This window comes from Macaca fascicularis, chromosome X (assembly GCF_037993035.2).
Source record: "Macaca fascicularis isolate 582-1 chromosome X, T2T-MFA8v1.1".
Taxonomy (NCBI): Eukaryota; Metazoa; Chordata; class Mammalia; order Primates; family Cercopithecidae; genus Macaca; species Macaca fascicularis.
Genome location: NC_088395.1, coordinates 125,258,105 through 125,273,012, shown reverse-complemented (window position 1 = coordinate 125,273,012; position 14,908 = coordinate 125,258,105). Strand labels below are relative to the sequence as shown.

The window sequence follows — 14,908 nt, the reverse complement described above, 5'->3', positions numbered from 1 at the left end:
TTGGTGCATAGTTCCCTGAACAACTATGCAGCTAGAGTCCTGGCCCCTTGAAAAGAGCTCAAAGCAGAAACAAGAGCCAAACACCCATCATCGCGCTCTGGCAGGTATACATGTCACCGGAGCTGGGCCAAGGTGGTGCGGGGCGGCAAGTTGGGGGGCTGTTTTGAGGAGTAGGAGAGTCATGCATCTGAAGTCCTCTTCTCCAGCCAGTGTGCTGCAGTACCCATGATTGCTTTTTAAGATAAACCTTTGTGGAAAAACAGTCCCAAGGAAAACGGACAAAGTACATTGTGGTTTTGACAGGAAGATGGGAAGAAATACTCTTGGAGGCTGTTGCTGAGATGGATAACTCTAAGTGCTTGGAGAAAGATGATGAAGAAATTAATAAAAGGAAATACTATATATTGAGCATGTACTATGTGTCAGATGTTTTCATATCTCCTCACAACAAACTCTGGGAAGCAGGTAATATTATCCTCATTTTTCCTGGTAATATTCTGAGAATTAGATGAAGTAATTTGCTTGTACCACTAGTAAGTGACAACTGAACCCATGTCATTAAGATTCTAAGGCCTGTCACCATATTTCCTTGATAATGAAACTACCTGAATAAATGTATCAAGCAGGGTCTAATCAGAAGAAAGAAATCACATGAGCTATTTGATCAAAGACAATTTAATATAAATAATTATTAACTAGGTTTATAGTTGTTAACGAAGTAGCTTAAAGGGTAAAAAGATAACATTTTTACCCAGCACAGATAAGACTGTGCTGTCCAATACAATAGCTACATGCAGCTTTTGAGTGCTTGAAATATAGCTAGGACAACTGATGAACTGAATTTTAATTTTTATTTAATTTTAATTCATTTAAATTTATATTTAGAAACCATTAGTTGGTACTTCCATTTCTAGCCAGTATGAAATAATAGAGACTGAATTTACCCTCACATTTGAAACAACTGAATATTGGATCAAATATATGAAATGGTTTCCAATACACTGGACAGCAGACAAGAAGAGCAGTGATCCCTGGGACAAGAGAAATAAGTGAGCTCTAGGATTGTCCCAGATTACTGACTGAAGACAGTTTCCTGGCTGTGGCACAGAGAAGGGGAGGTAGAGCCAGGAGGACTCCCTGACTTGAAGAGACAGGACTGAGAGTTCAGGAAGCTCAAAGCAGCTAGACTGCAGGGAATAATACCTGGAAGGAGAGAAGTACACAGAAGGAGAACTCTAGAGAGCTTTGGTGGATCACCTTTAAGTACTGATAGGTGTGTACATATGAGGAAACTACCAGAAGCCAAGGAAAGGACTATACAAGAGGATTAAAAGGAACAGTATCCGGCCGGGGATGGTGGCTCACGCCTGTAATCCCAGCACTTTGGGAGGCCGAGGTGGGTGGATCACGAGGTCCGGAGATCGAGACCATCCTGGCTAAAACGGTGAAACACCATCTCTACTAAAAATACAAAAAATTAGGTGGGCGTGGTGGCAGGTGCCTGTAGTCCCAGCTACTCGGGAGGCTGAGGCAGGAGAATGCGTGAACCCGGGTGGCAGAGCCTGCAATGAGCCGAGATCGCACCACTGCACTCCTGCCTGAGTGACACAGCAAGACTCCGTCTCAAAAAAAAAAAAAAAAAAAAAAAAAAGGAACAGTACCCAAGTACCCAACATATACTCAGAACCTGGAATACTGTCTGTCCCAAATAGGCAGACTGGAAAACCTCATAATTAATTGTAAATTGATAGATTACTCAGAAGGGTCTTCCCTTGTAGTGGGAAATAATTAGCCTTAGAAAAAAAACATTGCTGTGCTCCAACCTAACAGATCTTAAAAGAAAGACTGAAAAGGATAAAACTATGTTCAAGTAATTTAAAAATCAATTAATTAAAATAGTCCCAGAAATAACATAGATGTTAGAATTAGTAGACTAGGATATTTAAAGATTTATTATAATTGTATTTTAAATGGTAAAAAAGTTATGTAGAACCATATAATATATTAAAAAATGAAAATGAAACTTAGATATGAAAATTATAGTATCTGAAATAAAATACACTGATAGGATTAACAATAGATCAGACATTTCAGTAGGAAAGATAAATGAATTTGAAAACATGTCAATAGAAACTATCCAATGAAAGAGAGAATAATAAAATAATTATTAAAAAATGAAAAGAGATTCAATGAGCTATTGAACAACTTCAAGCAGCTTAATATATGTATAATTGTAATCCCCAGAGGAGAGGAGAAGAGGGGAAACAAAACAACATTTGAAGAAATATTTGCCCATGTTTTCCAAAATTGATGAAAGCTATAAACCTACATATCACAGCATCTCAATGAACTCCCAGCACAAGAAACATGAACAGAACACTACCAAGGCAGGTCGTAATCAAATTGCTCATAACCAGTGGTAAGGAGAAAAAGTTAAAAAGCAGCCAGAGAAAAAAGGAATGTACAAAGGAACAAAGACAAGGATGATGGGCGATTTCTTGTGGGTGACAACACAACCACGAAAGCAGCGGAAAAATATATTTAAAGAGTTGAAAGAAAGAAGAAAAAGCTTCCATACCCAGTACAAACACTTTTCAAAAACAAAAGTGCTGGTCAGGTACAGTGGCTCATGCCTGTATTCCTAGCACGTTGGGAGGCCGAGGCAGATGGATAACGTGAGGCTGAGAATTCAAGACCATCCTGGCCAACATGGTGAAACAACGTCGTGACAAAAAATACAAAAATTAGCTAGGGGTGGTGGCGGTTGCCTGTCGTCCCAGCTACTCAGGAGGCTGAGGCATGAGAATCACTTGGACCTGGGTGGAGGTGGCAGTGAACTGAGATCATGCCACTGCACTCCAGCCTCAGTGACAGAGTAAGACTCTGTTAAAAAAAAAAAAAAAAAGAAGTGCCACCTCACACCCATTTGAAATACAAAAAAAAAGGTTGGTGAAGCTATGGAGCAACTAGAACCCTTGTATACTGTTGGTGGGAATGTAAAATGGTACAGTCTCTACTGTGGATAACAGTATGGCAGTTCCTTAAAACATTAAAAACAGAACTACCATATAATTCAGCAATTCCACTTCTGGGTGTATACTCAAAAGAATGGAAAGGCAGGATTTTGAAGACATATCTGTATACTCATGTTCATAGCATTATTATTCACAATAACTAAAATGTGGAAGCAACCCAAGTGTCCACTGTTGGATGAATTGATAAACAAAATGCAGTATATACATACAATGGAATATTAAGCCTTGAAAAGGAAGGAAATTCTGACGTATTTTACAACATGGATAAACCTTGAGTACATTATACTAAGTGAAATAAGCCAGTTACAAAAAGACAAATACTGTATGATTCTACTTATATGAGGTACTAGAATGAGTCAAATTCATAGGGACAGAAAGAATGCCAGGCCGGGAGCAGTGGCTCACGCCTGGAATCCTAGCCCTTTGGGAGGCCTAGGCGAGTTGATCATGAGGTCAGGAGATTGAGACCATCCTGGCTAACACAGTGAAACCCCATCTCTACTAAAAATACAAAAAATTAGCCGGCGTGGTGGCAGGGTCCTGTAGTCCCAGCTACTCAGGAGGCTGAGGCAGGAGAATGGTGTGAACCTGGGAGGTGGAGCTTGCAGTGAGCTGAGATCGCGCCACTGCACTCCAGCCTGGGCAGCAGAGTGAGACTCCGGAGAAGGAGAAGGAGAAGGAGAAGAGGAAGAGGAGGAGGAAGAGGAGGAAGAGGAGGAAGAATTCCAGCACTTAGGGAGGCCAAGGCAGGTGGATCGCCTGAGGTCAGGAGTTCAAGACCAGCCTGGGCAACATGGTGAAACCCCCAACTCCACTAAAAATAAAAAAATTAGCCAGGTGTGGTGGCAGGCACCTATAATCTCGGCTACTGGGGAGACTGAGGCAGGAGAATCGCTTGAACCCAGGAGGTGGAGCTTGCAGTGAGCTGACACCATGCCACTACGCTCCAACCTGGGTGACAGAGTCAGACCCTGAAAAAAAAAAAAAAAGAGAAAGAAAGAAGGAAGGAAGGAAGAAAAGAAAAGAAAAGAAAAGAAAGAGAAAGAAAGAAGGAAAAAAAGAAAGAAAGAAAGAAAGAAAGAGAAAAAGAAAGACAAAGAAAGAAAGAAAAAGAAAAAGAAAGAAAAGAAAGAAAGAAAGAAAAAGAAAGAAAGAAAGAAAGAAAAAGAAAGAAAGAAAGAAAGAAAGAAAGAAAGAAAGAAAGAAAGAAAGAAAGAAAAAGAAAGAAAGAAAGAAAGAAAATAGAATGCTAGTTGTCAGGGCTAGGAGTAGACGATAATGGGGAGCTGCTGTTTAATGGATATAGAATTCTAGTTTTGCAAAATAAGAGTAGTTCTGGAGATGACTGATAATGATGGTTGCACAACAATGTGAACGTAGTTAATGCCACTGAACTATACATTTGAAAATTGTTAAGATGCTAAATTTTGTGTTATGTGCAGTTTGCAACAATTTTAATTTTTTTTTCTTTTTTTCTTTTTTTTTTTTTTTTTTTTTGTGATAGAGTCTCTCTCTGTCGCCCAGGCTGGAGTGAAGTGGCACGATCTCGGCTCACTGCAACCTCCACCTCCTGGGTTCAAGTGATTCCTCTGCTTCAGCTTCACGAGTAGCTGGGACTACAGGTGCATGCCACCATGCCTGGCTAATTTTTATTTTTGTTTGTTTGTTTGGTTTTTAAACGGAGTCTCTCTCTGTCCCCCAGGCTGGAGTGCAGTGGCGTGATCTCAGCTCACAGCAAGCTCCGCCTCCCAGGTTCACGCCATTCTCCTGCCTCCGCCTCCCGAGTAGCTGGGACTACAGGCGCCCGCCACCACGCCTGGCTAATTTTTTGTATTTTTAGTAGAGGCAGGGTTTCACCATGTTAGCCAGGATGGTCTCAATCTCCTGACCTCGTGATCCGCCCACCTCAGCCTCCCAAAGTGCTGGGATTACAGGCATGAACCACCGCGCCCGACGTAGAGATGGAGTTTCACCATATTGGCCAGACTGGTCTCGAACTCCTGACCTCGTGATCTGCCCGCTTCGGCCTCACAAAGTGTTGGGATTACAGGCTTGAGCCACTGCGCCCGGCCCAAAATAAAGACTTTCTAAGCATACAAAAGGTTTAAAAAGTCATCACCAACGGACCTGAATTACAGTAAATGTTGAAAGACATCGTTTTTTTTTTTTTTTTTTTTTTTTTTTTTGAGACGGAGTTTCACTCTTGTTGCCCAGGCTGGAGTGCAATGGTGCAATCTCAGCTTGCTGCAACCTTTGCCTCCTGCCTGGGTTCAAGCAATTCTCCTTCCTTGGCCTCTCAAATAGCTGGGATTACAGGCAACCACCACCACGCCCAGCTAATTTTTTATATTTTTAGTAGAGACGGGGTTTCACCATGCTGACCAGGCTGGTCTCGAACTCCTGACCTCAGGTGATCCACCTGCCTTGGCCTCCCAAAGTGCTGGGATTACAGACGTGAGCCACCACACCTGGCCTGAAAGACATCCTTCAAGCAGAAGAAACGACCCCAGATGAAAATATGGATCTATATTAAAGCAATAAAGAACACTGGAAACAGAAACTTCATGGATAAATATATATGATATTTTTCTTATTTCATAAATATCATTAAAAGATAATTGACCAAGCAAAAATAGTAACAATGAATTGTGGGCTTTATAATTTATGTGTAAGTAAAATATATGCAAACAACAGTATAAAGGCCAGGAGAGAGTAAATGTAGGTATACTATTGGAAGGCTCTTCTTATATTATTTGTGAGGTGATATAATATCACTTGAAGGGAGACTACAGTAAGTTAAAGATATACGTGTGTGTGTGTGTGTGTGTGTGTGTGTGTGTGTGTGTGTAGCTTGAACCCAGGAGGTTGAGGCTACAGTGAGCCATGATCAGGCCACTGCACTACAACCTGAGGAACAGAACATGACCTCGTCTCAAAAAAAAAAAAAGAAAGAAAAAGAAAAAGACCATCAGACTGGATAAAGAAGCAAGACCTAAGTGTATGCTGTTCACAACAAACACACTTTAAATACACAAACCAGTGAAAAATAAAGTGATGGAGAAAGATATACCATGTGTAGTGAACTCAATAGTGGCCCCAAAGATATGTTTATGTTCTAATCCCCAGAACCTGTAAATATTACCTTACATGTCAAAATATGTGATTAACTTAAGGCTTTTGAGAGGAACTTGTCCAGGTAGGCCCTAAATGCAATCACACGTATCCTTATAGGAGAGAAAGAGAGCTAATTTAGCTACACTAACACAGAGGAGAAGGCAATATGAACGTGAAACAGAGAAAGAGATAGAGCTGTAGCCATAAGCCAGCGAATGCTGACAGACACCAGAAGCTGGAAGAGGCAAGGAATATATTCCCCCCTAGACCCTATGATGGAAGTGTGGTCTTATCTATACCTTGATTTCAGACTTCTCACCTCCAGAACCATGGGAGAAGAAATTTTTTTAAGCCACCAGCATTTCAGTAATTTGTTATAGTAGCCACGGGAAACTAATATATCTAGTTAATTAATGCTAACACCAGATACAGGAAAGACAGATGGCTTTATTAGTGACAGACAAGTAGATTTCAAAGCAGCAAATATCACGGTGGGATGATAATAACAAAGGGGTCAATCCATCGACAGTACATAACTGTCCTAAATGTTTGTGTACTTGACAAAGCTTCAAAATACATGAAGCAAAACATGTATTCAAGTCATACAAAGTATATATTCTGATGTCAATGGAATTAAATTATATTCTAAACACAGAAAGATAGCTGGAAAATACTCAAATATGTGGAAGCTAAATGGCATACTTATAAGTAAAACATGAATCCAAGAAAAAAAATCAAAAGTGGAATTGAGAGGCATATTTAACTGAATGAAAATGGAAATACAATACATCAAAATATGAGATACCATAAAGCACTATATAGTGGAAAATTTCTAACACTACATTCATATGTAAGAAAAGAAAAGATTTCAGATAAATGACATCATTTCCACATTAACAAATTGAGAAAGTAGATCAAATTAAGCAAAAAGTAAGAAGTAGAAATCAATAAAATAGAAAACAGAAAATCATTACAGAAATTTAATGAAACGAAAATCTGATTCTCTCAGATAATAAGCAAAATTGATAAAACTCTGGCTATGTGGATCAGGACAAAGAGAAGACACAAATTACCAATGTCATAAATGAGATAAAAATATTAACACAGATTATACAAATATTAAATGGTTAATAAGGGAATATTATAAACACATTTTTAGCAATAAATTTGAGGGCTTAGATGAGATAGGCTAATTGCTTGAAAGATATAAACTACTAAAGCTCATTAAAGGAGATTATATCATTATCTCTGTCTATCTATCTACCTATCTATCTGTATGTATAGAGATACATACACACACATACAGACAAACACACAAAACTGAATACCCCTAAACCTATCATAGAAATGGAATTTGTAGTTAAAAAGCTTCTCACTAGTAAACTCCAGTTTAGTAACTCCAGACCCAGATGTTTACACCGGTTATCACTACCAAAAACTTAAGGTTTGAAATAACATCAGTTTTACCCAAACTCTTCCAGAAAACTGAAAGGAAGGAATATTTCCTAACTCATTCTATGAGGACAGCATTACCATGATACTGAAGCAAGACAGATAAAATTACAAACCAATACCCTCTCATGAACATAGAAACAAAAACCTCCAAACAAAATCTTGGCAAATTGAATCTAGCAATATAAGAATATAAAAAACATAATGGGTCCAAAAAAACAGTAGAAAGAATGACTAAGACCTACTATTTGATAGCACAACAGGGTGACTATAGTCAATAATAACCGTACATTTTAAAATAAAGAGTGTAATTGAATTGTTTGCAACTCAATGGATAAATGCTTGAGGGGATGGATACCCCATTCTTCATGGTGTGCTTATTTCACATTGCATGACCATATCAAAACATCTTATGTACCTCATAAATACATACACCTACTATGTACCCACAAAAATTAAAAATTAAAAAAATAATAATACATCATGTGTAAGTGTGGTTTATATCAGGAATGCAAGGTTGGTTTACATTTGAAAATCAATCAATATAATTGACCATATTAATAAATTAACAAAGAAAAGCCATGAGCTCATCTCAATAGAGGCAGAAAAGTCATTTGACAAAACCAGTATCTATGGCTGATAACAACTCTCAGCAATATAGGAGTAGAAGGAAAGTTCCTCAACTGATTAAAGCACATACATGAAAATCCTATACATAACAAACTTTATGGTGAAAGACTGAATGCTTTCCATATACAATCAGTAACAAGTCAAGGATGTTTGTTCTCACCTCTTATATTCAGCATTGTCTTAGTCTGTTTTGTGCCATTATAACAGAATACCTGAGACTGGGTAATTTATAAAGAACAGAAATTAATTACTGACAACTCTGAAGGCTGTGAAGTCCAAGATCAAGTCACCAGCAGGTTAGAGCCTGACCTCTCTGCTGCCAAGATGATGCCTCGAACACTGCATCCTCTGGAGGAGAGGAATGCTGTGTCCTCATGTGACAGAAGTGCACAAACCCACTCCCACAAGCCCTTTTTTTATAATGGCATTAATCTATTGAGAGGGCAGAGCCCTCAAAACCTAAACATCTCCCAAAAGGCCCCATTTCCCAACACTGCTGCAACTAGGGATCAAGTTTCCAACACATGAATTTTGGGGGATGCATCCAGACCATAGCACACATTGTATTGGAGGGTCTGGACAGAGAAATTAGGCAACAAAATGCAATAAAAGCTCACAAATGATAAAGAAGTACTCTCTTTACTTGGATATAATTGCTCATATGCAGAAAACCAGTTACAATCTAAAAAAAGTTCTAGAACTAAAAGTGAGTTTAGCAAGGTTGCAGGCTACATCATTAATGTTTTTTAAAATTTCATTTATATATACTAGTAATAGACAATTGAAATTGAAATTTTAAAATACCATTTAGGTCGGGTGTGGTGGCTCATGCCTGTAATCCCAGCACTTTGGGAGGCCGAGGCAAGTGGATTGCTTGAGGTCAGGAGTTCAAGACCAGCCTGACCCACATGGTCAAAACTCATCCCTACTAAAAATACAAACATTAGTCAGGCATGGTGGCACACACCTGTAGTCCCAGCTACTCAGGAGGCTGAGGTGGGAGAATCACTTGAACCCAGGAGGCGGAGGTTGCCGTGAGCCGAGATCACGACACTGCACTTCATCCTAGGGATCACACCACTGCACTTCAGTTTTATATACAAATGGCCATAGAAGCTTTATTTGCAATAGCTACAAACTGGAAAGAGCCCAAATGTGTATCAATAGGTAAATGGATAAACAAATTGTGGTATAGCCATACAGCAAAATACTACTCAGCAAAAAAAGAAAAGGACTATTGAGAGAGATATATATATAATAACATAGGTGTGGCCGGGTGTGGTGGCTTACGCCTGTAATCCCAGCACTTTGGGAGACCGAGGTGGGCAGATCACGAGGTCAAGAAATGGAGACCATCCTGGCCAACATGGTGAAACTCCTGTCTCTACTAAAAATACAAAATTAGCTGAGCGTGGTGACGTGCACCTGTAGTCCCACTTACTAGGGAGGCTGAGGCAGGAGAGTCACTTGAACCCGGAAAGGCGGAGGTTGCAGCGAGCCGAGATGGTACCACTGCACTCCAGCCTGGGCAGTAGCAAGACCTCGTCTCTAAAAAAAAAAAAAAAAAAAAAAAAAAAAAAAAAAAACTACAACAAAAAATAAAACTAACATAGGTGAATCTGAAAATAATTATGCTCAGTAAAAGAAGTCAGAAAAAAAATTGATGTATGATTCAATCAATCTATGAATCAAAACGTATAAATTCTTTTTTTGTTTTTTGTTGTTGCTGTTTCTGAGTTAGGGTCTCGCTCTGTTGCCCAGGCTGGAGTGAAATGACGCAATCTCGTCTCACTGCAACCTCCGTCTCCCAGGTTCAAAGGATTCTCCCACCTCACCAAGGTAGCTGGGACTACAGGTGTGTGCCACTATTCCTGGCTATTTTTTGTTTTTAGTAGAGACAGATTTTCACCATGTTGGCCAGGCTGATCTTGAACTCCTGACCTTGAGTCATCTGCCTTGGCCTCTCAAAGTGCTGAGATTATAGGCATGAGCCACTGTGCCCAGGCAAAACATAAATTCTTAAAAAACACAAACTAGGCCAGGCAAGGTGGCTCATGCCTGTAATCCTAGGCACTTTGGGAGGCCAATGTGGGAGGATTGCTTGAGTTCAAGAGTTTGAGACTAGCCTGGGCAACATAGTAAGACTTCGTCTGTACTAAAATTTCTTAAAAAAATTAGTCAGCCATGGTGTGAATGCCTGTAAGTCCCAGCTACTTGGGAGGCTGAGGTGGGAGGATCATTTAAGCCCAACAGGTCGAGGCTGCAGTAAGCTGTGTTTGTGCCACACCAGCCTGGGTAACAAAGTGAGACCCTTTGAGGGTCAAAGTGAGATTGTACACTTAAAATATGTGCAGTTTATTGTATGCCGATCATACTTCAGTAAAGCTGTTAGAAAGAACTGACCCACACAAATACATCCAACTGACTTCTGACAAAGATGCAAAAGTAATTTGGTGAAGTGTGAGAAAAGGCTAAGGCCTGACAGACTTCGCCAATAAAAAAGACACCATGAGCACTTTTAAGATTCAGACAGTTTATTACTTACGTGGAGAGTGAAAAGAAGAGTAGCCAAAGGTGCCAGCTCCCTGTGGTCCTTGTTTCACACACCAAAAAGGATGACATCAAAACAAAAGAGACCTCTTATCCTCTTGTATACTGAGAAGATCACAAGGAGTTCTGCCAAGATTCAGATAAACTGCAGGTCAAGTCTTTGTCTGTGTGGTCTCTGTTGTCAGGTTGCCATGACAGAGCTGTTTCTCCACACATAAAAGCCGCAGACCCCGGGATTTGAACAGGTTTCTCTGGGCAGAGTTATTCCTCACATGCTCCTGTAGTTAACTGCAAGAGAGAAAGCACATCCTGTGTGGCTTCAGATAGGGAAGTCTATGCCTGACCTCTCTGGACTCTGTCCAATGCATGCATTTTTCCTGTTGTTTTTGCTCCGTTTCCTTTTCCTAATAAACTTTAGCAGTGAGTAAAACCTGCTATATTGACTCTTGTGACTCCTTCTAGTGAATCACTAAACCTGGGGTGGTCATGGGACCCCAGAAACATGGGAATTTTCTTTTTAACAAATGGTGCTGGAAAATGTGCACATCCATAGGCAGAAATAAACAATAAACCTATGCCTAAGCCTCATACTTTATACAAAAATTAACTCAAATTTGATCTTTGATTTAAATGTAAAATTATAAAGCTTTTAGAAGAGAACACAGGAGGCTGGGCATGGTGGCTCACACCTGTAATCCCAGCACTTTGGGAGACTGTGGTGAGCCGATCATTTGAGTTCAGGAGTTTAAGACCAGCCTGGCCAAAATGGTGAAACACTGTCTCTACTAAAAATATAAACATTAGCGGAGCATCATGGTGCATGCCTCTAATCCCAGCTACTTAGGAGGTTGGGACAGGAGAATCACTTGAAACTGGGAGGTAGAGGTTGCAGTAAGCTGAGATCATGCCACTGCACTCCAGCCTGGGCAACAGAGTGAGACTCCGTCTCAAAAAAAAAAAAAAAAAAAAAAAAGGCTGGGTGCAGTGGTTCATGCCTGTAATCCCAACACTTTGGGAGGCCAAGGCGGGCAGATCACGAGGTCAAGAGATGGAGACCATCGTGGCCAACATGGCGAAACCCCCCATCTCTACTAAAAATACAAAAATTAGCTAGGCATGGTGGCACATGCCTGTAGTCCCAAGCTACTCGGGAGGCTGAGGCAGGAGAATTGCTTGAACCAGGGAGACAGAGGTTGCAGTGAGCCGAGATGGCGCCACTGCACTCCAGCCTGGTGACAAAGCAAGACACTGAAAAAAAAAAAGAAAGAAAGAAAGAAAGAAAGAAAGAAAGAAAGAAAGAAAGAAAGAAAGAAAGAAAGAAAGAAAGAAAGAAAGAAGGAAGGAAAGAAGGAAAGAAGGAAAGAAGGAAAGAAGGAAAGACGGAAAGACGGAAAGACGGAAGGAAGGAAGGAAGGAAGGAAGGAAGGAAAGAAAGAAAGAAAGAAGAAAGGTAAAGAAAAAAGAAGAGACTGGGCATGGTGGCTCACGCCTGTAATCTCAGCACTTTGGGAGGCTAAGGTGGGTGGATCACCTGAGGTCAGGAGTTCGAGACCAGCCTGGCCAACATGGTGAAACCCTTCCTGTACTAAAAATACAAAAATTAGCCAAGTGTGGTGGTGCATGCCTGTAATCCCAGCTACTGGGGAGGCTGAGGCAGGAGAATCGTTTGAGCCTGGGAGGCAGAGGTTGCAGTGAGCTGAGATCATGCCACTGCACACCATCCTGGGCAACAGAGTGAGACTCAGTCTTAAAAAAAAAAAGAAGAAGAAGAAGAAGAAAACACAGTAGAAAGAAAATCACCGTGATCTAGGAGTTGGCTGAAGGGAACTTAGACATGACACCAAAAGCACAATGCACAAAAAGAAAAAAACATAAATACATTGATGAAAAGCTCATAGAACTTCTGCTCTATGAAAGACTTCTGTTAAGATGATAAAAAGACAAGCTATGGGGCTAGGTGCAGGGCTCATGGCTGTATTCCTAGCACTTTGGAAGGCCAAGGCGGGCTGATCGCTTGAGCTTGAGACCAGCCTGGGCAACATGGCGAAACCCCGTCTCTACAAAAAATACAAAAATTAGCCAGGCATGGTGGCATGCACCCATAGTCCCAGCTACTTGGTGGCTAGGGTGGGAGGATCGCTTGAGCCCAGAAGGTCGAGGCTGCAGTAAGCCAAGGTTATGCCACTGCACTCAATCCTGGGTGACAAGATGAGACCCTGCCTCAAAAAAAATTTTTTTAACTGGCCATGCTGGCATGCACCTGTAGTCCCAGCTATTCGGGGGGCTGAGGTGGGAGGATCACTTGAGCCAGGGAGATTGAGGCTACAGTGAGCCATGATCACACGACTGCACTCCAGCCTGGGCAACAGAGTGAGGCCCTGTCTCAAAAAAAAAAAAAAAAAAAAAACCAGCTACAGTCAGGGAGAACATATTTGCAAATCACATCTCTAACAAAGAATATATATCCAGAATATATAAAGAACTCCCAAAACTCATCTGTAGTAAACCAACCACCCAGTTTTTAAATGGGTAAAATACTTGAACAGACATGTCACCAAAGACAATGTACTGGTGGCAGATATATACATGAAAAGATGTTCAGTATCACTAGCCATTAGTGATATGTGAATTAAAACCACAATGAGATGCTATTATACACCTACTCAAATGGCTGAAAAAGAAAACACTGATAACAAATGCTGATGAAGATGTCAATAAATAAGATCTTTCATATATTTTTGGTAGGGATGTAAAATGGTAGAGGCAGGCTGGACACGGTGGCTCACGCCTATAATCCCAGCAGTTTGGGAGGCTGAGGTGGGCAGATCACTTGACGTCAGGAGTTCAAGACCAGCCTGGCCAACATGGTAAAACCCCGTCTCTACTAAAAGTACAAAAATTAGCCAGGTGTGGTGGCGGGCGCCTATAATCTCAGCCACTCAGGAGTCTGAGACAGGAGAATCGCTTGAACCTGGGAGGCAGAGGTTGCAGTGAGCCAAGATCATGCCACTGCACTCTGGCCTGGGTAACAGAGCAAGACTCCATCTCAATAATAATAATAATAATAATAATAATAATAAGGTGGAGCCACTCTAGAAATCATTCTGTCAGTTTCTTAAAAAGTTAAACATAGGCTGGGCATGGTGGCTCACGCCTGTAATCCCAGCACTTTGGGAGGCCAAGGCAGGCAGATCATAAGGTCAGGAGATCAAGACCATCCTGTCTAAGATGGTAAAACCCCGTCTCTACCAAAAATACAAAAAATTAACCGGGCGTGGTGGCACAAACCTGTAGTCCAACTACTCAGGAGGCTTAGGCAGAAGACTCACTTGAACCTGGGAGGCGGAGGTTGCAGTGAGCCAAAATCACACCACTGTACTCCAGCCTGGGTGATAGAGTGAGACTCCACCTCAAAAAAAAAAAAAAGGTAAACATAGAGTTACCATATGGCCCAGCAATCACAGCAATCACATTCCTGGGCATTTATCCCAGAGAAACTAAAACTCATACCTACAGAAAAACCTATACTCAGATGTTCACAGTAGCTTTATTTGTAATAACCAAAATTTAAAAATAAGTCAAATGTCCTTCAGCAGGTGAATGGTTAAATGTACTGTGGTACATCCATACCATGGAATATTACTCAGCAATAAAAAAGGAACATATCATTGCTATGTCCAACAACCTAGATGGAGCTTATGGGCATTGTGCTGAATAAAAAGGACAGTTTCAGCTAGGCACAGTGGCTCATGCTGGTAATCCCAGCATTTTGGGAGGCCAAGGTGGGTGGATCACCTGAGGTCAGGAGTCTGAGACCAGCCTGGCCAATGTGGTGAAACCCCATCTCTACTAAAAATACAAAAATTAGCCGGGTGTGGTGGCCTGTGCCTGTAGTCCCAGCTACTCGGGAGGCTGAGGCACAAGAATCACTTGAACCTGGATGGCGGAGGTTGCAGTGAGCCGAATCACGCCACTGCACTCCAACCTGGGCAACAGAGTGCGACTTGGTCTCAAAAATAAAAAAATAAAAAAATAAAAAAAAAGCCAGTCTCAAAATGTCACATACTGTATGATTCCATTTATATAATATTCTCAAAATGACAAAATTATATAGATGGAGAATACAT

At 40.9% G+C, this 14,908-nt stretch overlaps 1 protein-coding gene and 1 pseudogene across 1 annotated transcript in view; both read right to left on the bottom strand.

Moving 5' to 3' along the window:
- LOC102140387 (protein cordon-bleu-like) overlaps window positions 1–14,908 on the bottom strand; it is a 50,642-nt pseudogene that overhangs the window by 1,284 nt on the left and 34,450 nt on the right.
- The window catches only part of LOC135969112 (uncharacterized), a 93,594-nt gene continuing 89,433 nt past the window's right edge, over window positions 10,748–14,908 (bottom strand). The window contains exon 10 of the mRNA XM_065537913.1: window positions 10,748–11,069. The gene's annotated coding sequence lies outside the window, so the exon portion shown is untranslated. The remainder of the gene's footprint in view (window positions 11,070–14,908) is intronic.